This window comes from Chiloscyllium punctatum, chromosome 15, assembly GCF_047496795.1.
Source record: "Chiloscyllium punctatum isolate Juve2018m chromosome 15, sChiPun1.3, whole genome shotgun sequence".
Taxonomy (NCBI): Eukaryota; Metazoa; Chordata; class Chondrichthyes; order Orectolobiformes; family Hemiscylliidae; genus Chiloscyllium; species Chiloscyllium punctatum.
In genome coordinates this window covers 24516584-24540003 of record NC_092753.1, presented here as the reverse complement: position 1 = coordinate 24540003, position 23420 = coordinate 24516584, and positions in this window count along the sequence as shown.

The window sequence follows — 23420 nt, the reverse complement described above, 5'->3', positions numbered from 1 at the left end:
CAGCAGGCTCCAGTCACACAAACAGTCCTCCCCAAACCCTGTCTCCTAACCCTCAGGCAACGTTGAATCTAACTTGCCAATTTACCCTGGATCACATAAGCTTTTCCTTCTTTTCCATTTTCCCACGTGGAATCTTGTCAAAAGTATTGATAGATAGTGGACAAAACGTCTGCAACACAAATTCCCAACTCGGCGAACAGAACCACAACAACGAGCACCCGAGCTACAAATCTTCGCGCAAACTTTGAGCATTGCTGAAACCCATCAGCCACCCCATCCTCATCTATACACAAAGGTCATGTCATGTAATGTTTCACTAGCATAACTAAACATGACCCCTGACTGAAAATGCCATGCTGATTATCCCTGATCAAACCTTAACTCTCCAGATAGAGATTAATTTTCATCTTCATTAACTTCTCCAATACTTTTCCTTCCATTGATGTTAGACTCACTGGTGTCTTGTTCCCTCGTTTATTTCCATGACCCTACTTGTAATGTGAAACCATATTAGATTCCCTCCAGACCTTCAGCATCTCACTTGTGGACAGAGATGATTTGTAAATTTGGTTCAGTCCACCTGTACTTTCAACCCTTCCCAGACCTGTGGATACAAAATCTACCAAAACCTCCAATAGCTCCTTACTTTTAAGATCAATCTACACAAGAACTTCACAGTTCATCATTTCAATTTCTGTATTTTCACCTTGCTTCTCCCGAATAAACACAGATGTGAAGTATTCATTTCATACTGTCCCAGAGTCCTGTGGGCTACATGCACTGATTGCCCCTCTGGTCCATAATAGTCCCAAATCTTCCAATTGTTATTCTCTTCTCCTTTATATACTTGGATAACGTCTTGGGATTTTCCCTCATCTTGCCCACCAGTGCTTTCTCATACATCCTCTTTGCTCTCCTAATTTCTTGCTTTGGTTCCTCTCACACTGTCTATACATCTCTCAGTCCAATGTTGTTTTGCTACCTTTGTACATTTTAAAGATTTCTTTTCCTTTCTATCTATTCCTGAATATTCTTAGACATCCATCACTCTCTGGGCTTGTTCTTACACTTAACCCAAAAGGGAAAATGTTGGATCTGTCCCACCACCTCCCACTTTATGAATGCCTCCTGTTGTTCTTCTGTAGATGCACGCTCAAGTAGCTGTTCCCAGTCTAGTTTGTTGGATCATGCTTTATTTTAATAAAATCTGCCTTACCTAACACAAATTCCAACCCCTCCTGTTTTTTCTTTGGTTGAATATCTTTATTCTTTTCCATAACAAACTCAAAACGGATGCTGTTTTGGTTGCTATCACTGAAATGTACCCACACTGTCACATTGAACACCTGCCAAAACCTGTCTAATCTGATTCCTGAGAATTAGATAAGGTCCTGCACACTCCCTTGGAGGATCATCTACACATTAACAAAAAAATCTCTCCTGTATACATTTCAAGAAAACCTGCCTGTTCTAATCCCTTTATTCTGTGATTATCTCAATTAACATTAGAAGAGTTGAAACTCCTTAATATAATAACACCATCATTATTTTTACACACCGTGTCAGAAATTGTTGATGTCCAAAAACCGAAGTCATTACAAGACTCTAGCAAATGGCCCAGGTTAATTTAAACTCTCCATTGAGTGAAACTTCCAGAAATTAATGATCAGTCACTGTGGTCAGAGCTGCTCCAATTGGCCAATTGGTCATCAGTCTAGACATTTCTATTGAGAGATTTTCCCAGCAGTAACTTCAGTCAAAGCATTGCCCTTCACTAAGGTCTGTTTCTCCTCAAGGCAATAAACTGGGTGAGAACATATGACCAACAAACACAACATTTATTAGGAAATGAGACAACTTAATGAAATAATCTCAATAATTGAGTGCAGTTGTCACAACAATTAAATGTCACAGACTTGGGTGCCTTTAGCAAGGAACATAGCAGATTCATATGTGACAAGATAAAGTACAGAATAAAACAATAACCAGCCCCAATACAAACTTACACAATGGCAATTGTAACACCCACTTACCAGGAACACCAATAACAACGAGGATCAGGTAGTATGTTTTCACAATGCTATCAATTGGATAATGCATTTTCTGCACAAAATGATCTCTCAGTTTGAGAGGTAGGCCATCTGTTTTCATTAAACCTTTTGTGATTACATTTGATGTCATTTCATTTATTTGCCGTGGGAATTCCATGGGGATATTCAGGTTGCAGCATCTTTCGATGTATATATTTTAAATTAGACACAAATCACTGGAGCAGTTAATTTTCTGTTGTGATGCAGCACGGTTGACTTGGAAAATCCAGGTCACAATTGTGATCGAAAGCAAAATGCGATACTTTTTACACCAAAGAATCTGACATCTCTCAAACGCAATCAACGCAACACCCAGATCAAGCATTTTCTTCAGTGATGACAAATTCCCTCAACTCTCAACACAGTGATGTTAAGTATCACATGAGGGAGTGCCTCTGTCCTGATGGGCCTATTCCACTCTCGGATGAGGCTGTCCACTTTCATGGTTAAGTGATAACAGTAGATGACCGAGGACATCTTTCCAACATTAAACTAGTACAACATGTGAATCTACAGACTGATACAACACTTTATTATGATACAGCATCACAATATAATACAATGTTTAAAATGAATGTAACACCTCAAGTAATAAACCTCACACCATAGGACAGAACAGGACCACACATCGCAAAAAAAAACACGAAAAGAAAAAATGGCCAAAATAACACACAACAGAGCGGACACCACAACACATACCTGGGTTAGAAACCTCTCCCTCAGACAGCTCACAGACATGGAAGGAACAATACTGGCTAATGGACTCAACTACAACCACAGGGACGCCAAGACAGCAGACTTCCTAGCAACACTAGAATACACACTCAGGAACAATGGATTGCCAGAAGAGACACAACAAACAGTGAGACAAAGTATCGTACCGCTGATAATAAGGAAAAGACAAACACACAACCTCAGCACCAAGGAGAGGGAAGCACTGAAAACACTAAGAAATGATAAGAACATAATCATACTACCAGCAGACAAAGGCGGAATGATGGTCATCCTGGACAAAGCAGAGTACATCCAGAAAGCGCAACAACTACTTGCAAATGCCAACACCTACCAAAAGAGGGAGGTTGACCCCACCCCACAGCTCACCAATAGGATAAACAACACACTGAGGCACCTGCAAAAAAAGGACAAGTAACCAGGTTCGACCTACAGAGAATGAAACCTGAAAGCAACACCACTCCCAGATTCTATGGACTCCCTAAAGTGCACAAACCAGACTCAGACCTATCGTATCGCTACCAGAGACACCATCACACAAACTGGCTAAAGAACTACAGCAGAAACTGAAACACCTGATCAGCGGATCCAGGCACTCTATACAGTCAACACAGGAATTCTTGGACATCATCAGAAATATGCACATAGACAAGGAAGAAACTATGGTCTCATTCGATGCAACGGTACTGTTCACCTCAATCGACAAAACCTTAGCCAGAGAAACAACAGCCAACCTACTGGACGTACAGAACAGACAACAAGACAGGGAACCTATCAACAAAGACGGCATACTCAAACTACTGGACCTGTGCCTCACAACACACTTCACATTCAACAACCAAATATATGAACAAATCAACGACACAGCCATGGGCTCACCCATCTCTGGACTCATAGCAGAAGCTGTAATGCAAAGATTAGAACAAACAGTCTTACTGCAAATTCAACCCAAACTCTGGGTCAGATATATGGATGACACCTTTGTAATCAGTAAAAACACAGAAATAGAGAATACACACCAGATCATCAATGCCACACTCACAGGAATCCGATTCACTAGAGAGGAAGAAAAGGACAACCAACTCCCATTCCTAGACGTGATGGTACAGAGAACACCGAATGGAGAATTCACCACAAAGGTATACAGGAAAGCCACACACACACAGACCAAGTCCTGAACTATGAAAGTAACCACCCCAACACATACAAAAGAAGTTGCATCAAGACACTGTTCAAAAGGGCCACAACACACTGCAGCACACCAGAACTGCAAAAAGATAAAGATGACCACCTCTACAATGTATTCGCCAAAAACGAATACCCCCGCATTTTCAGAAAGACAATGGAATAAAGACATGCCACAACCCAAAGGACTAGCCACACTACCATACATCAAGAACATTTCTGAACTGACAGCCAGACTACTACGACCACTAGGACTCATAACAGCACACAAACCAACAGCTACTCTCAGACAACAGGTCACCAGGACAAAGGACCCAATACCCAGTATGAGCAAAACCAATGTAGTGTACAAAATCCCATGCAAGGACTGCACAAAACACGACATAGGACTAACAGGAAGACAGCTAACGATCGTATCCATGAACACCAACTCGCCACGAAATGACATGACCAGCTAGCCTTAGTAGCCACACACGCAGATGACAGGCAACATGAGTTAGACTGGGACAATACTACTATTATAGGACAAGCCAAACAGAGAACAGCCAGGGAATACCTAGAGGCATGGCACTCATCCACAGATTCTATCAACAAACCCATTGACCTGGACCCAATATACTGGCCACTGCAGTGGACAGCTGGAACTGACAACTGGAAGTGGCAGAGACAAACCACTATAAATGCCGGAGGAAAGATCACAGAAGCGCTTCACAGGAGGCTCCCAAGCACTGAGGATGTCACCTCGACAGGGGATGAAACATCTGCAACACAAATTCCCAGCTCGGCGAACAGAACCACAACAACGAGCACCCGAGCTACAAATCTTCTCACAAACTTTGAAAACCTCACATCAAAACAGACTTGCAACAGACAAAGAACATGCAATTTATACAGTTATTCCAATTGTCTCAATCTGGTACAGATCCTCCAATTGATGAAGATACTATCCTATCCAGAACATCTAGAGGTTAGCTATTTTTTACTTATACCAACTTCCATCCTATACTGTGTCCGAAAATATCTTCAATCAATTCTGAGATGACCTAACACCAGGGGGAGTGTGGAGATGTGCACGTGCAAGAGTGGTATGTGATAATCAGCAGAAGGTTCCCTTGCCCATGTTTCACTTGATGCCAGGTGACTTCGTTGGCTCCAGAGTCATTTGTGAGCGCTCACAGAGCATCTGTCCCCCATTGACATTATACCATTGTGCTGTCACATGTGCTTAGTCTTTCCTGCCACTGGAACAGGACATACCCAAGGATGACGATGTGATGGTACTGTCTGGGACATTGTGAGGGAATAGTTTAGAGAATGGAAGATAGAATATGTTAGGGGAGATAAGAATGATTGAAGCAAAAATGGATGGTAAAAATGTTGGTGCAGAGAAAATAAGGGCTTGAAGCAAATAGGTCGGAAATCCAAAATAAAGGTGGAAGAAATATCGAAAAGACATGGTTTAAAGTACTATATCTGATTGGATGGAGTTTTCTGAATCAGGTTGATGAATCAGCAGTACACATAGTTAGACATGGCTGTACTGATTTTCATGATTCACAAATGCAGTATTAGGGGAGGCAATTGTCTCAGAGTACTATAGCTGGAGTGTTAATCCAAAGATCCAAGTAATGTTCTGGGCACCTGAGTTCAAACCCCTCCACAGTCTAATGATTGCCAGAAAAACCCACCTGGTTCACTAATGTCCTTTAAGGAAGGAAACTGCCATCCTTACCTGGTCTGGCCTACATGTGACTCCAGACCCACAGTAATGTGATTGATTCTTAACTGCTCTCTGGACAATTAAGGATGGGCAATAAACGTTGGCTTTGCCAGTTTTGTCCTCATCCTGTGATAGAATAAAGTTAGCTAATGGATGCGGTGGACTATTTGGAAGTAATTTTCTGATCGTTTATGAAATTTATTAAGAAGCAACAGTTTTGATATAATACATTCATAACTTAAATATCGTAAGTAAACAGTCATGCCAATTGTGGATTGTTCACTGATATCAGAGGACTAACAGGCTCTTGCTGCAGAATATTTCAGTCTCATTACATTGTTGGGGGTACCTTTCTTCAGACCATCCAGGGTGTGTGTGACTTCTTCCCTTGGTTATCCTCCTCTCCTTTTGGTCAGTCTTCTACCGGGCTGGTGATGCCTGATCAATGAAGACTTTCTAATGAGAACTGCTGCCTACTGGGTGTGCTTGATGAGAAATGCCCCCTTTGTTCCTCAGTCTATTCTACTCTTTGTCCTTCACAGATCCTCCAGTGTTTATTTGACCCAGCCCCTCTCCAGCACGGAATGTGGCACCTTAAATCTCTTGGCTCCTGCATGGATTTTCCAGCATAATTTGATTTTTGTCACTTCCTTGTCCCCAGCGCAGTTATCTCAGTGCAGAATTGACACATCCCCTGAAGCTTTCCCCTTGCACCACTTACCCTGAGGCCTCTTGTGGGCGGCACGGTGGCACAGTGGTTAGCATTGCTGCCTCACAGCGCCAGAGACCCGCGTTCAATTCCCGCCTCAGGCGACTGATTGTGTGGAGTTTGCACATTCTCCCCGTGTCTGCATGGGTTTCCTCCGGGTGCTCCTGTTTCCTCCCACAGTCCAAAGATGTGCAGGTCAGGTGAATTGGCCATGTTAAATTGCCCGTTGTGTTAGGTAAGGGGTAGATGTAGGGGTATGGGTGGGTTGCGCTTCGGCGGGGCAGTGTGGACTTGTTGGGCCGAAGGGCCTGTTTCCACGCTGTAAGTAATCTAATCTTCTCTGCACCTGGCCCTCGTTGTTCATATTTCTCAGAGCAGGTTACTTTCTCTGTGTCAAATACCTGTGCTAATTGTCATCGAGCAGCCATTCATGATGTTGGCTGATCATTATCCCCTTGCCTGCCTTCATCTGAGAGTTAGTCTTCCATTCTTTCAAAGAATGACTGCTTCTTATTTTCAAAAACAGCTCCTTAATAGGAGGGTGTGTTGGGAACCAAGTGATTTGTTGATGGCAGCTCAATTGCTAGAATTTCGGAAAGCCGAGTACTGCTGTGCAATAATTCAGAAGACCCAACGGGAAAGAAATATCATTGAACAAAAAGGTAGAACCACTACTCGTGACTTGCATAGACTAGTCTCAGACCAGGATAGACAGTGTTATAGACCCATCTCTGGGTCTGCTTTATAACAATTCCTGGAGCATATATTACGAGGAACTTAGAGCCAAGAGGATCTATAAGGAGAGCAGCCGTTGATTGTCCATGGGTCTTGTTGGAGTTATGACATCTATCTATCACCCTCATAATTTTATACATGTCAAAAACATGCTCGCTCAATTTCCTAGGCTCCTAGACACCAAGGAAATAAACTCCAATCTGTCCAGGTGCTTTTTCTAAGTAAAATTCCCAGCCCAGGCAGCATCCTGATAAACCCTCTATGCACTCTAACTGACGCAGTGCAGAGAGTTTTGAGCAGATACTACTGAATGCCCTTTGTGTAGAAGTTCATAATACAAAGGTTTACAAATTGGCAAAGAAGATAGTTCATAAATTCAGCAAATTGATGTGCCTCCTTCACATTTGTTTGCCGCCTCAATATACTTAACCTCTGTTATCTTCAATCCCATGGTCTTCTGTAACTTGTTTTCTGTTTTTATCAGAACCAGAGTCTAATACATCATCCATTCTGGCAGATCATTGATTATTTCATACTGTCTGCATTAATGTTCTTCCAGAGCAATGGAAAGGTATAAACATATCATGAACCAGATCAAACCCTCACAAAATATATTAAGAAGATATCCTGGACCCCGACTTTTTCGTTTTTATTAAAATACAAATGTAAGATGTTGTGTTCCAGATGCAATTGATTGACAAACTATCACATTTGGTGCACAAAGATACTTTATTTATATTGTATAGGTAACTATAAAACAAAGAAAGAAGGCTTGGGATATCTTAACACTGTTGGAAAATGATGAAATAATAGATTATTTAACGACTAAACAGCAACTGTTTGAATATAGTAACATTGCAATAGCACACCCTTGGAAAAGGCAAATTGAGTGAAATAGCTTGTGTTACATGCAATTCCAGCAGCAGGGAGAGAACCCCAGCTTATAAAAGACAGAGGAATAACAGCTTTTACATCCAGTTACAACACCCCATACTGAAAGTTAAACTAAAATCCCGGTTCTGTGGGAGCTTGACCCCACCCCTTCAGGCTGCTTCTATTGTTCCAACTTTTAAAAAATCCCAAGGCCTCACGTGCTATTTACTTCATTGACCTTAAACCTACCACTCGCCACCACCATCTCAGTCTCTCTTCATAAAAAAGCCAGGACAAAACTCAACTCTTATAGTCACATACAACAAGTGCTATTCCCAAATGGCATCCACCATGAATTTAGCAGCTGCTGCTTTCATTCAATTTCATTGTCCGGTATGTATCTTTGTATCTAAGAGATGAAAACCTTTGTTTTGATAGTTTGTGGTCATGTTTCTTCCAGACCAAGATATATCGTCAAAGCCTGGGTAGGTCCTTTCAATCTAGACAGTGTCTCCAAACTTCTTAAAATTTTGCATTCCTAAAGCGACTGCTATTTTCAATAGTGGGATCTTTCATTTTCTCCATTGCACCCACCTTTTGAAGCTATTCTATCTTGCCTTTCGAGCAAATCATTGGGCTGACTGAAAGGTTACCTCGGCAGAAGTGAGTTCTCAAAAATTCGCTTGAGGGTAAAATAAAGGGCCTTGGTCTTTTCCCTCAGCATTGATTCCACAGTTAATATTCTAATCTGCTCAGGTTTCTTGATTAACTCTGTGTCAATTTCATAGTTCCACTCTTGGAGAAAATGAAATTTATTTTAAATGTGCCTTTATCTCCAGAGGGATAATATCTACCCAACGCCCTGTACAAAGTTGCAGACTAGAATTTTAATTCTTGCTCCTACCAATAGCTGCCTCTGACACGGTCAAAACCCATTCACTTCGGCAGCAAGTTTCTGAATGCTTGCCACCATTTTTTAGATTAGATTATATTACAGTGTGGAAACAGGCCCTTCGGCCCAACAAGTCCACACTGACCCGCCGAAGCACAACCCACCCATACCCCTACATTTACCCCTTACCTAACACTATGGGCAATTTAGCAGAGCCAATTCACCTAACCTGCACATCTTTGGACGGTGGGAGGAAACTGGAGCACCCAGAGGAAACCCACGCAGACACGGGGAGAACGTGCAAACTCCACGCAGTCAGTCGCCTGAGGCAGGAATTGAACCCGGGTCTCTGGCGCTGTGATGCAGCAGTGCGAACCACTGTGCCACCGTGCCGCCCACGTTTTCCCCTTCTTGTTTGAGGGTGCAGCTATGGGCCACATCCCTGGCTCCACAGGCTGAAGTTGGATAAACTGACCAGATTTATGTTCTGGGAAGGCGGGATACCCAGGAAAGGCAACTCCAGCACAAAGAAGAAGCCACTTGCTACAGATGTATCTGGGCTTATGACACTTTGGTGATGGTCAATAAAAGAAAACCAAAGCTAAAACAGTCCAACCCATTACACACTCTGTTAGAAACCATCCACACTAACCCACTTAATGTCCTTTATCACTTGGGTAGCCCTCAATACTAACGCAAACCCAACATGCCATATTTGTGTTCCGGTACTTTCTACACCACCCTTCATAATTCCAATCCAGCTTCACCCAGACCCACCCCCTGCAAAGACGTGAACTTCTACATGCAAAGACAAGGCTTCCAACATTGAGCCAATCCTGCCATTACCACAGTTGAGCGGAAAACCTGTCTCCTTGTTTCTTGTGGTGCAGAAAATGGCTTCTCCTTTGTTTACCAAATCCAAAGCCACAATAAACTGAACTATTTAAAAGGAAATCGTGCACAACGATAATTCTCCAAACAGAGTGGGCCTATCAATCAGGATGAATATCTAACCTGACAGACTGGATACTCCTGCCTTGATAAACTCTGGGAACCAAGTAGGGCAAGCTCCTGAAAAAAAAACTACATGCTGTTCACTGGTTCAACTGCAGTGCTATCCCCGTGAAGGTTGGTGTTATATGTGGGGTCACCATACAGTGCAAGAGAGAAGGACAGTATTCAAAAGACTTACTTGCCAGACACGGTGTATGGGTAACAGATGTGCAATCATAGCATCCTTACAGTGTGGAAAAAAGGCCATTTAGCCCAACACATCCACACTGACCCACTGAAGAGTATCCTCCTGCTCATTCCCCTACCCTACAACCCAACATTTCCCATGACAAATGCACCTAACATACAATGGGCAATTTAGCATGGCCAATTCACCAAGCCTGCACACCTTTGGACTGTGGGAGGAAACTGAAGCGCTCAGAGGAAATCTGCGCAGACACAGGGAGAACATGCAAATTCCATGCAGGCAGCCACCCGAGGCTGGAAACAAACCCGGATCCCTGGCGCTGTGAGGCAACAGTGCTAACCACTGAGCCTCTGGATTGCCCAACACCCTGGGAGAGTGAGCCAGTTTGTGATGATTGACAATTAACTTCTAGATGTCATTTTAATTTTAAACCAAGCTGCTTGATTCTGATTGGTCAAACCATTGTCCTGAGAGAAGAAAAGAACAGTGAGGGGCTGCCACCTTCTTTTGTTGAGTTAAACATGTGCAGTGCAAGAATAGGGTCCTATGAAAGCTTGATGCTGAAATAGGAGCACATTAAAGTTATTTTGCAGGTTAAAGAGTACCCTGATTTCCGTGGAAGCAGCCCTACTCATCAGAATCCACTTGCCAGTTTCCAATGACACCTAGAAACATGAATCAGAGGACTAATACAAAGACTACAGTCTAGAACTTCCAGATCCAGTCACGCTTAATGTCGGGGTTATCAGTGTTTGTGTCTTGTAAACTGATTAGCCATTTTGAAAAAGTAAAGAATGACAAATATAACTTGATTGAAATTTATTTCTGGTACGTCATAGATCTGAAACAAATTAAAACAAAAAGTGCTGGAGAAACTCATTAAGTCTGGCACCCTATGTAGACAATTTGACACAGAATTAACCTGTCCAATCCAGTGACATTTAATTATGATTCTGTCTCTGCAGATACTACCAGACCTGCTGAGTGTCCTTGGTTTTCCTTCTGTTATGGCAGGCCATTCATGCCACCCTGAAGAATACAGAGGGGTCACTTTGATCAGTTGTATCCCTTCAGCTTGCATGGGGCAATCATATTTTCCATATCGATTTACTTTAGGGGGCCAGTGAGAACATTTCAGAAAAATAAGATTTGCTGTAACAGTAAACAGTTGAGTTTTATAAACATTCCAAAAAGCAATAAACTGATCGTCATTGAGTTGGGAATAAAGTTGACCATTAATGTGTAGGGAGCAGCAGAATTAACTAACAAAACCTCCTTTTGCCTTTTCAGTTGCAGATCATAGCTTGATTGAGAGAGATTACAGCCAATGCCCTGGTGTATCTAAGACAAAGCGAAGGAGCTGGGTTTAACAAATACTGGAGCAAAAACTGAAATTACTGGTGAAGCTCAGTAGGTCTGGCAGGTCTTTGGGAAGAAAACAGATTTAACTTTTCAAGTTTGGTGACTCTTCATCGAAACTGATAGTGGCTCGAAACAAGTTGTATTTATGCTGAAGCCAAGATTGGGGTGGTCTCAAGATGAGCAGATGGGTGGAGTGCAAAAGAGTGTGATATTCAATAACGGCAGACAGAGAATTATTGGTAGTGGATCAGGTCAGAAAAGAAGCTGAGTAAGTGATAATGAGAGCTGTAAGTAGGAGGCAGTCGGTAGGATGTGCTGACAGGTTGTTGCAATATGACTAAAAGTGGGGGGAGAGACAGTTTGTGCTGAAAACAAATCATATTAGGACAGATCAAGGGTGTGGTGGTGCATTTAAAAACATCATGAAATGGAGTCATCAGATTCTAAATATAATGAACTCTAGAGGTTCCAAGGTTCCCAAGTGCAAACCAAATGTTTTTCTTTGAACATGCACTGAGGCTTTCTGGAACATTGCAACAGGACTCAGAAGAGTTTTCATGGGAACACACTGGTGTGTTGAATTGTTGGACAACTAGAAGCTCAGGGTAATCTCACAGGCAGTACGTAGATGTTCTGCAAAGCTGCATTGTAGAGATCACAATGTGTCCAGTGAATAGAGTATACCAGATTGGATGAACAACAGGTAAATCACAGCTCCACTGAAGGACTTTTGCCCGAAACATCGATTTTCCTGCTCCTCGGATGCTGCCTGACCTACTGTGCTTTTCCAGCACCACTCTAATCTGAATGCCTCAGAGAGCTCATCCCATGAGGCCATATGGATAGAGATCAGGAATACAAAGGGTGCACTCACTATAATGGGGTTGTACTACAAGTCTTCCAACAGCCAGCGGGAAATAGATGAACAGACATGTGAAGAGAAAATGTAAAAATGAAAGGGTTGCTGTGTTGAGTGATTTTATCGTCCTCTATCCTGACTGAGATGGGGGAGGGGTGCTTGCTTGGTGCATACAAAGGTATTCTTGTAACTATACCAGGAAAGGGGTCACACTGCACCTGGAATAATAATGTATCACTATCTGTTATGGCAACTGTACCATTCAAGATCGGAGATGGTTACAGAGAGTGGTGAACCCAGCCTGGACAATCACAAAGGCCAACCTCCCATCTATAGAATCCATCTACCAGGCCCGCTGTCAAGGAAAGGCCGCCAGCATTCTCAAAGATCCATCCCACACTGGCAATGTTTTTCTACGACCTCTACCATCGGGGAGAAGGTACAGAAGCCTGAACACATGCACCAGCTCGTTTTGTAACAGTTTCTACCCTACTGTTGTTAGAATACTGAATGGACTCACAAACTCTTAACATTCATCTGTACCTGTGTTTTTGTTTTTGCCGCTTTATACCTATTATTTATTATCTATGCTACTTAACTCTGTGATCTGTCTGTATTGCTCGCAAGACAAAGCTTTTCACTGTGCCTTGGTACACGTGACAATAATTCCAATTCAATTCACTTCATAAAGGAATGTATTCGGCCAAGTTAGTGAAATTTCGGGGGGAGGTGTATTTCAGGAACAGTGATCATAATTCTGTAAGAGAAAAGTTACTTATGGATAAGGATAGCAAATGTCTTTGGGTGAATGTCAAAATTGGGGAAGGCTAATGTTCACAATATTACCAGGGAATGTAAATTGGGGGCGGCTGTTTGAAGATAAATCCGCATTTGCCATCTGGGAATCTTTTAAAGGCCAGTTGATTCGAATTCAGGTTCAGTATGTCCCTTTGAAAATAAAGGATAGTCCTTGGATGACAAGAGAAATTCTGAGTTGAGTCAAAAAGAGAAAGGAAGCACATGTAAGCTTTATGAAAGTGAAATAAAAGATCTTGTCTTTGAAGAATATCAAAAAAGGAGGAAAGAACAAAACAAGGAGTTAGGTCAATTCAAGACACAAGGAAACGTTGTTGGCAAAGAGGATTAAGGAAAATCCCAAGGCATTTTGGAAAGGTTATAGAACAAAACAGTCACTCGGGAAAGGTTGGATTCACTTAAGTGGGAAGAAGGGAATTAGAGTTTGGAGCTGGAGAAATGGGTGAGGTCTTTAACAAACATTTTGTATTGGTATCCACTAAGGAGAAGGACATGGTAGCTGGTGAGTTCAGAAAGGGATACATTGATATGCCAGAACATGTCTTTATATAAAAGCAGGCATTGTGAGTTTTGAAAAGCATGAAAGTCGACAAGACCCCGATGGGATCTATCACAGAATTCTGAGGGAGGCAAGGGAGAAATTCACCCTGAGCCTTATACAAAACCTTTGCATTGCCTTTAGTCACAGAGAGCGGGAAAATCGTTTAAGAAGGGTAAACCAGGAAATTAAAGGCCTTACATCAGTGTTGGGGAAATTGTTAGAGAAGGGCCTTAGGGGCAGGACTTATTCACATTTAGATAAACTTATTTGTGACATGCAGAAAGGCTTTGTCCGATGAAGTCATGTCTCACAAATTTGATTGAGTTTTTTAAGGAAAAAAGATATTTGATGAGGACAGGGCAGCGAATGTGGCATACATGGACCTTAGCAAGGCTTTTGACAAGGTCCCTCAAGGCAGACCGTTACAGTCTGCCACATGGGATCCACAGTGAGCTGCTAAAATGGATACAGAACTGGTTTGGCATTGAAGGTAGTGAGCAATGAGGAAGGGTTTCCCAATGAAGATCTGTGATCAGTGGAGGTGACCTTTTGGAAGCTTACAATATAATTAAGGGTATAGATAGCATTAATGAAGGTTTTCTTTTCCCTAGAATAGGCGATTTCAAGACTTGGGGGCAGATTTTTAAGTTGAGAGCAGAGAGATTTCAAAACGACAAGAAGGACAATTTTCTTTACACATAGGGTGAATATGGGTACAATTGCAAAATTTAGAAGGTGTTTGGATAAGTACTTGAAAGGTTTGGACAGATATATAGGGGCAGGTGGGACTATTGTAGTTTGGGATTATGTTTGGCATGGATTGGCTGGACAAAAGGGTCTGTTTCTCTGCTCTATGACTCTAGGATGTAAATCGTCAGAAGAATCACAATGTAAGTGGCGAGAGAATGAAAACATTGGGTTGAGATAGGAAGGCATAGGTTCCGGCAGGCAGGAACAGACAGAAAGGGTCTAACCTGGTCTTTGGGGAGAAGCTAGAAGGAGGCAGTGTGCGACTGAGGGAATTTATTCACAATCTGACAGTGAACCTACATCTCACAAACAGTGAGAGGGACATAACGTCTTATTCATATTGTAACCTCTGCCACTTTTTTTCTTGCTTTCAGATGACATAGATCCATCATAATGGCTCACATGTAGGCAGTGGGGGTGGGGGAGATGGTGAAGAAGGCCTTTAGCACACTTGTTTTCAATCACCATAACATTGAGTATTGCAGTGACAATGTCATGTTGAAGCTGTACAGGGTATTGGTAACACCACTTTTGCAGTGTTGCATACATTTCTGGTCACCCTGCTAATAGTAAGAGTGGCACAATGGCTCAGCGGTTAGCACTGCTGCCTCACAGTGCCAGGGAGCTGGGTTCAATTCCAACCTTGGGTGACTGTCTGTGTGGAGTTTGCACATTCTGCGTCTGCGTGGGCTTCCTTTGGATGCTCTAGTTACCTCCCACAATCCAAAGATGTGCAGTTGAATTGGCAGTGCTAAATTGCCAATAGTACTCAGGGATGTGTAGGCTAGGTGCATTAGTCAGGGGTAAGTGTAGAGTAATATGGTAGGGAAGTGGATCTGGGTGCGATACTCTTCAAAGGGTCAGTGTTGGACTTGTTGGGCCAAAGGGCCTGTTTTCACACTGTAGGGAATCTATGAAGGGTATTCTTGAATTTGAAAAGATGCAGAAAATATTAACAAGAATGTTACTGAGAGTGGAGAGTTTCCATTATAAGATTAGATTAGATTACTTACAGTGTGGAAACAGGCCCTTCAGTCCAACAAGTCCACAGTGACCCGCAACCCACCCACACCCATTCCACTACATTTACCCCTTTGCCTAACACTACAGCAATTTAGCATGGCCAATTCACCTAACCTGCACATTTTTGGACTGTGGGAGGAAACTGGAGCACCTGGAGGAAACCCACACAGACAGGGGGAGAATATGCAAACTCCACACAGTCAGTCGCCTGAGGTGGGAATTGAACCCGGGTCTCTGGCACTGTGAGGCACCACTGTGCCAGCATGCTGCCCACCTAAGGATAGGCTGGGAATTTTTTTTTTCCCTGAAGCAAAGGATGTTGAGCGGTGACCTTACAGAGGTTTATAAAATCACAAGGGGCACAGATAAGGTGAATAGCAAAAATCTTTTGCTGAGAATAGAGAAGTTCAAAACGAGAGGATGTAATTTTAAGATGAGAAGGGAGAGATTTCAAAGAAACATGAGGGTCAACTTTTTCAAACAGAGGGTGGTCTTTTTGTGGAATGAACCGCTAGCGGAAGTGGTCAATGCAAGTACAGTTACAGCATTTGGATAGGTTTATGATTTGAAAAGGTTTACAGGGATAAGGGCCAAACACAGGCAAATGAGAATCCCTTGCTTCGCATGGACAGGTTGGACCACAGGGTCTGTTTCAGTTCTGTATGACTTTATGACTCTATAGCATGACAAACTGATCTGAAAGGAGATGGGAAAGCAGGCTGTGATGAGAAGGTAGAGTTTACAGATGGTTATTGATAGGCTGGGAGAATGGATTAGAATTGGGTCGATGGATAAGGCAGGAGATGTGCATTGGATAATAAAGCTAATTCAGGTCAATGGCCTCCTCCTACACTGTCATTATTGTGCGATGCTGATCCCAGGAGACAATGGGGAAGCAGACAATGTAATGTTATTTGTTTAATGGGTGTAAGTAAAGTTCCGTATGATATCACTGACTGGTCTCACCTGGGCACAGAGAGAGCCATAAATGGGACTCACTTTTGGGTAGGATATACTGTTTCCCTGGAACATGTCAGGGCAAAGTGAATTCCCATTCCCTTGAAAATAGAATGGGACGGCCAGCAATCCTCCTGATAAAGGATATTTACTATCCCATTCTGGCAGCCTTTGGTGTTCCTGGTAAGTCAGTGAATCCTTATTGATGAATCGGTGTCATGGGAGCTGAAGGTTTGGTGCCTGATAGATGCTTTAACATTTCCCCTCACACACCAGAGTTGCACAATCCTGGAGCCGTTGGAATACAGCGTTTCAAATGTGATTGTGGCAAGGAAAGTGTTTGTCCCAGTGATGGAAAATAGGAGCTTGAAATTCCTTGATGTAGCACTGGAATTTCTCTCTGTCTCTCTCCCTCCACCTCCAGCCCCTTGTACAGCTGCAGTGTCTGTGTTTGAGTCACACACTGACATCCTTCACTCTGTATAATGCGACAATGCAGCCCAAGGCAACGCCACAGTGTTTTTTGGAGGACATTTTGTGAAATGTTTGTTGGAAGAAACAGTGAAGGGGCTCTGAGAACCGACTCTTGTCATGGAGACAACATGAATATTTCTTGACACCAGAATGCAGCCCTGAAACTGGCCCCATCCCATGACGAGGAATATTCAGGGAATACCAGAGCGCAGTGTATTGAAAAAGTGTGAATGACATTCATGGCAAAGATTTCAGCTTAACACATCTTGTTTAATCTCCCGCCCTCTTTCCCATTTTACCCAGAGAAAAGTGATCAGTTCAAGTGATATAAGGAATGTGCTTGTATCATCAAAGAGAGAAAAGCAAATGCTGTAACCACTTTAATTTCGGGTAGTCAAAAAGGCGAGGAAAACAGAAATCAGAAATATGAAGAAAGCTCATAGACCTGATAAGGAAATGTTCAATCCCTTTCTGTACTGCCTGACCTGCTGACTATTTCCAGTGATTTTTAAAGAACATTCTTGGTCTTTCTGCCATGCATTTCAAATCTAGTAAGCAACAAGTTTTAGCTGGGCGGGTGATCACAACCCATTCCCCTTCCCCATTGCTACATTAACTGTTTTAAGTTGAGGTCAATATGATTCCTCCAGTCTTGTCCCTTGTCCTTGATCAATATTGTCCCTGCTATGCTGCCTCCTTTATATGGTCAATAGAGCCTCATGGTGTCTTGCACCCCCTCCCCTGTGCTTGATCAATGTGCTCCTGATGCCTTGCTGCCACCCCGTTCGTTCTCCATCCTGCTCAATAGGCATCCTTCTGCCCTGCATACTATCCATGATCAATCAAACTCCTGCTTCCTTATCTTGTGTCGTTGATCACTCGGGATTATACAGTCTTGCCCACTATCCATGACCAATAAGGCTCCTGCACTATTTCCACTGTCCCTGACCAATAAAACACCTGCACTATTTCCCACTGTCCGTGACCAATACGGCTCTTGTTGTCTGGCTCCTTGTCCGATTCCCTTCCTGTTGATATTCCAGTTTTTCCTCTCCCCCTTCCTGCTCCTCAATACAGTTTATGATGAATGCTTTGTGTCTGATGATGCTCACTCCCTACTTCCCTTCATCCGCTGACCTGAGACAGAGAGTCATGCCTCACCATTTCTCCTATACTCCAGTTCAACATTATTACCATTTATTACTCAAATAGGTCTGTACTTTAAATTGAAAGAACAGGATATGATATTGGGTGGCAAATTATATACATAAAACTTTTATGGCTATATGTGTTCCGAGCACAATACTGATTCAAAAATATGTTTGAGTCAATCAGAGAGGAAGTGCTTTCAAAAAACAAGAGAATGCTCTGGCTGTTGTCTGCAGTGCTGATATTCTGTAAGTTCCAAGTTACCAGACAACCCTTCTCAATTGTTTACAAGCAATCTGGGCATAATTTCTTTATGTTTATTTGTTATTGCAGAGGTGTCTTTATTCATCCCAAGGAACTCACTGTCACTGGCCACTTCCATTGCTGTTCAGAGATTGGTGCAGAAATCAGTCTTGAATTGCTGCAGTCCATGGGGGTCAGGTATACCCAGTGTGCAAACTCACTGCACCACTGCAACATTGAGAGCTTGGGATTCCTTATCCCAGTCAGGGACTCGCCTTCCCTTGTAGAGTGGATCAGTCAATAAACTTTGATTTTATTCAACCCCTTCTGATAATGATTTAATTGTTAGACATAATCCATTTTCTTAATATGCTCATTTACTGGATTTGCAGACACCTTCACCTCGCATTCTTTAAAACATTTTTTTTAAAAAGGAAACTGTGACCTGCAGAGCTGCCTTTACTCCAGAGCACCTCCAACTATCCCTTCAGGTGGCTCAATCCTCCATCATATTATTAGGGCAAACTAGAAAATTTGGGGGAGACTTCCACCAGTGTGTTACGACCAGACATCCTGTGTATGCCAGCATTGGATACAGGTAGGGTAGGGTATATGACACAGGTAGAGGTGGTCAAGAACAATATCTCCTTTAATCTACTTCCACAATCACCAACTCTGGAAGAATGCGAGCTTCAGAATTTTGAAGCAGTAACAGAGAAAGAACAGTGATTCAGTCCGTGATCGTCTCGGAGGGAACATTTCAGGTAGCAATTCTCCCAGCCATCTGCTGCCCTTGTCCTTCTGGTTGGGAGAGATTGTGGGTTTAGAACCTGACTTCAAAGGAGACATGGTGAGTAACTGCAGTCCATCTTGTAAATGGTACAGACTGCTGACACCATGTGTTGCAGGTGGGGGCAGGAAATGTGTACCTGGTGGATTTAGCATCAAACGGGTAGGCACTTTTCTTAGCTTCCTGAATTTTCCTTAGATTTAGGCCCTACTGAAACAGTCAAATGGCGTCTATTCCATCTCTCTTCCTAACTATGCTTAAAATGTGGTGGAATTTGGAGAGTTAGCAGATGAGTTACTCACCAAAGAATTCCTTGATCATGACCTTCTCATGTAGTAACAGTATGTGCATTGTTAATCCAGTTCAGTCTCTCAACTATTCCAAATTCCAGCATGTTGACTGTGGAGTACTTAAGGTTGGTAGTGTCATTGAATGATAAGTAGAGATGCTGAAATTCTTTGTTGCTGACGACAGAAATCATATGTCACTTGAGTGGCACAAATCCACTTGGATCAGGTAGTCTGCTACCGTAGCTACATGAATGCCATTCTCTATAAGGGATTGGACAACTCATCTGATCTACAAGCAACTGCAGAGTGATTCTCCCCTTGAAGATCACTACATTTATGCAACAGGCTGCAAACTAAGACACAAAGAAGAGGCAGAATTATGTCCCACTGCCTTAGCCTTCAGAAATCTGCCACCATTTGTCCTCCCATTATCATTGCCTTGACAAATTCCAGCCAAAATCTATTAGAAGCAATGTGGATTATTAATCCATATTCAATCCTGCTAACACTTTGAGTTTTGACCTTCCCGTGAATGTGCATGATTAAACAGCACACTTGAAAGTCTAAGTGAGATACAACCAATCTGAACATTCCATGTGGGCCACAATAATTTTCCACTTCTCTGTCCATTTTGGACAGATATTGGGGGTAGTTTCTTTAATTAGCGAGTCGTGAGTTCATGGAATGCCCTGCCAGTAGCAGTGGTGGGCTCTCCCTCTTTATGGGCATTTAAACGGTCATTGGAGGATAGTGGATTAGTGTAGGTTGGGTGGGCTTGGAACGGCGCAAAATTGAGGGCCAAAGGGCCTGTACTGCGCTGTATTTTTCTATGTTCTATGTTCTATGTTTCTTGCAGCAAATGTTATGACAATTGTGATTCTCTCCAGAGGAAATTGTGGCCTTTTGAAATGTATCTCTGTCTACATGGTGGGCATGGCAGTAGCAGATCTATTTGTCATGATCTTCAATGTGATTGTGTACTTGATATTTAATTATCACTTTCCATATTCCTTTCTGTCTTACACTGCTGTATGTAAGTTTGTCTTGTACTTAACTTTTGCTACGCTGGATATGTCAGTGTGGTTCACAGTCACATTCACATTTGATCAATTTGTGGCGATCTGTTGCGATGACTTTAAAGAAAAGTACTGCACCAAGAGAATTGCAACTACAGTTATAGCAACATCTTCAGTCCTGACTTGTTTAAAGGGTATTCCTATGTTGTTTTCATACGAAGCTGAACAAATAATTAACAATGTGCACTGAGGGTGCAGGACAAAAGCAGCTGTTTATACAATACCTGCATGGTCAGTGTATAGATGGATGCAGTCAACGTCAGTCGTTTTGCTTCCTTTTGCTCTCATGACCTTGTTTAATTCTTTGACTGTCAGACGTATTTTATTGGCGAACAGAACACGCAAGGGACTCCGAGCTAAAAGCACCGAGTGTCAGAGTGATCCAGAGGTGAGAGGTTGGAGGAAATCCATCATATTACTCTTCACTGTATCAGGCAGCTTTATTCTGTTACGGCTAACATCTGTTGGAAGTTTTGCAGCCACCAGACTATGAAGCAATGTCTACTATCAAGGTGATTACTCAAACCCTGGATATATCGCCACAGAAACTGGATATCTACTTGAGTATTTAAGTTCCTGTACAAACATGTGCATTTATGCATCAACCCAGAGGAAATTCAGAGAAGAGCTGAGAAATGTTCTGAAATCTCCTGGGGAACAATTTCCTTGTTCTTTTTTAAAGATAAAGAACACAAAACCTCCCAAAAAGCCAACTCAACTAAAATAAGGTTTCTTCTGGTTTACCGCATAACAATGACAATTGTCCTGACAATCTGGCAATGGGAAATATTGGGATTGGCATGAATGATGTTCAATAAAAGCTGATGAAAGGAAACAAGTTCAAATTGTTCACCATATTAAGACAGAACTTTCTGTGATGTTTAATAGGATCAAATTAGGCTAGTGGAAATTGACGATGGGTAGCTGTTAAAGTATCACCCTGTTGAGCTGAACGTTTGCCCCCTCAAGGTAATCACATTGCTTCCATTTGAAAGCATGTCAGGATCAAGAATCATGACCGCCGTTGTGTCTATGAAAGTCTCCTAGCAAATGAGATGGAAAAACATACACAAAATGGTCTGGTATCTTTTGATTCAAATGGCAATCAATATGAGAGTTGCACAGCAAACAGAAATCTAACAATTTATTAATGATCAGGGAAAGCTGTTCAGATTTGTGAAGTCCCATTGGAAGTAGCTGACCAACTTCGTGACAATGTGTGCTGGGCAAAAATAAAACAGAATTGCTGGGATGATGAAAATGGGTTTGAAATGTTAGGTTGCAAAAAGAGAAACCTTTGCTTTTACACTCCTGAAAACAGAGGTTATAGCTGGTGCAAAATGCTGAGTGTCAATTAAAGAAAGAGCATAAACAGCTAAAGTGGGACTTTTCCCTGGAAGTGAAAGATGGCGTAATGGTAATGACACTGGATGAATAGTTGTAACGCCCTGTATTAATAACAAAAATAAAACTTGGTAACCTCTACTTAAAATCCCAGCATGACGAATGGGAAAGTAAATCTCATTTGCATAGCAAGTGCAGGATTACATTCTGGTCAAAGAAACTCAAAACACACAGAAGAAATAGACGGTATATGTACGACTCGTTCTGCTCTGTCACACTGTAGCAACCTGGTAGAAGCTTCACCTTCACTACATTTCACTGAATCGAAGGTCATGGAATAAAATGCAAAGAGAGAGGCAGAATCAAAATAGCTAAAAAGAATCTAGCAAAATGGAGGGAGAAATGGAGGCATTCAGACTATTCTAGATAAAGCTCTTCCTTTTCACATTCTTCTGTTTCACGAGAAAGATTACTGTCACCTCATCTCTTTCACCCCCCCCCCCCCAGTAACAGATGAACCTCTTTTTTCTCCATCATACATGTTTCCACTTGTTGGAAAACGATTGCATTTTAACCCCCTGCTCTGTGTTAGTCAAGTGTTAATGAAAAGTCAACACTGTTTGTTATCCTAACCCGAAATAATTACTGACCTACTCAGTGGTTTTCTGTTTTTCTGTTCTTTCTCATGGCAGATCAGGCATGGACGCTGTTTGTCACACAACCAGCCAAACATGGGGCGGAGCGATTTTAAACACTTCTCATGATGCTTCACTCAACACTGGGAGGGCATGCACACGTGTCAAACAAAAACCTCACTGAGTCAGACTGATGGAATGATATCTGAACAATAACGCTGGACATTTTCTGAGGAACCATCAGGACAGAAACGGAGGTACAAATGTACACGATTAGAACTGAGTTGCCCTGCAATCGCTCAACAATCATTTCATAATCATGAAATCTCATGGCATCATCTGAAAGATGGGACAGATAACCTGCTGTCAAACTCCATCTAGTCCTTCCTACATGCGGCTGATATCTCTGTACACCTCCATGTTGGAAAGTCTGTGGAGGAAGCTCTAATGGTGGCAAGGACTGTGCAGGTGCTCTATATGTCATAGAGTCATAGAGAAGTACAGCATGGAAACAGACCCTTCGGTCCAACTTGTTCATGCTGACCAGATATCCCAACCCAATCTAGTCCCACCTATCAGTACCTGGCCCCTATCCCTCCCAACCTTTCCTATTCATATACCTATCCAGATGCCTTTTAAATGTTGCAATTTTACTTGCCTCCACCACTCCCTCTGGCAGCTGAGTCCATATATGTACCACCCTCTACGTGAAAACGTTGCCCCTTATGTCTTGCCCCCCCACCCTAAACCTATGCCCTCTAGTTCTGGACTCCCCCACCCCAGGGAAAAGACTTTCTCTATTTATCCTATCCATGCACCCCATGATTTTATAAATCTCTATAAAGGTCACCTCTCAGACTCCTAAATGTGTTGATAGCTCCAATACCGACTGATGTAGCTGAGTGTCAAAGGACATTGCTGCTAGAGGGAATTTAGAAAGACAAGTGCAGCAGATCCAAGACATGAATATCATT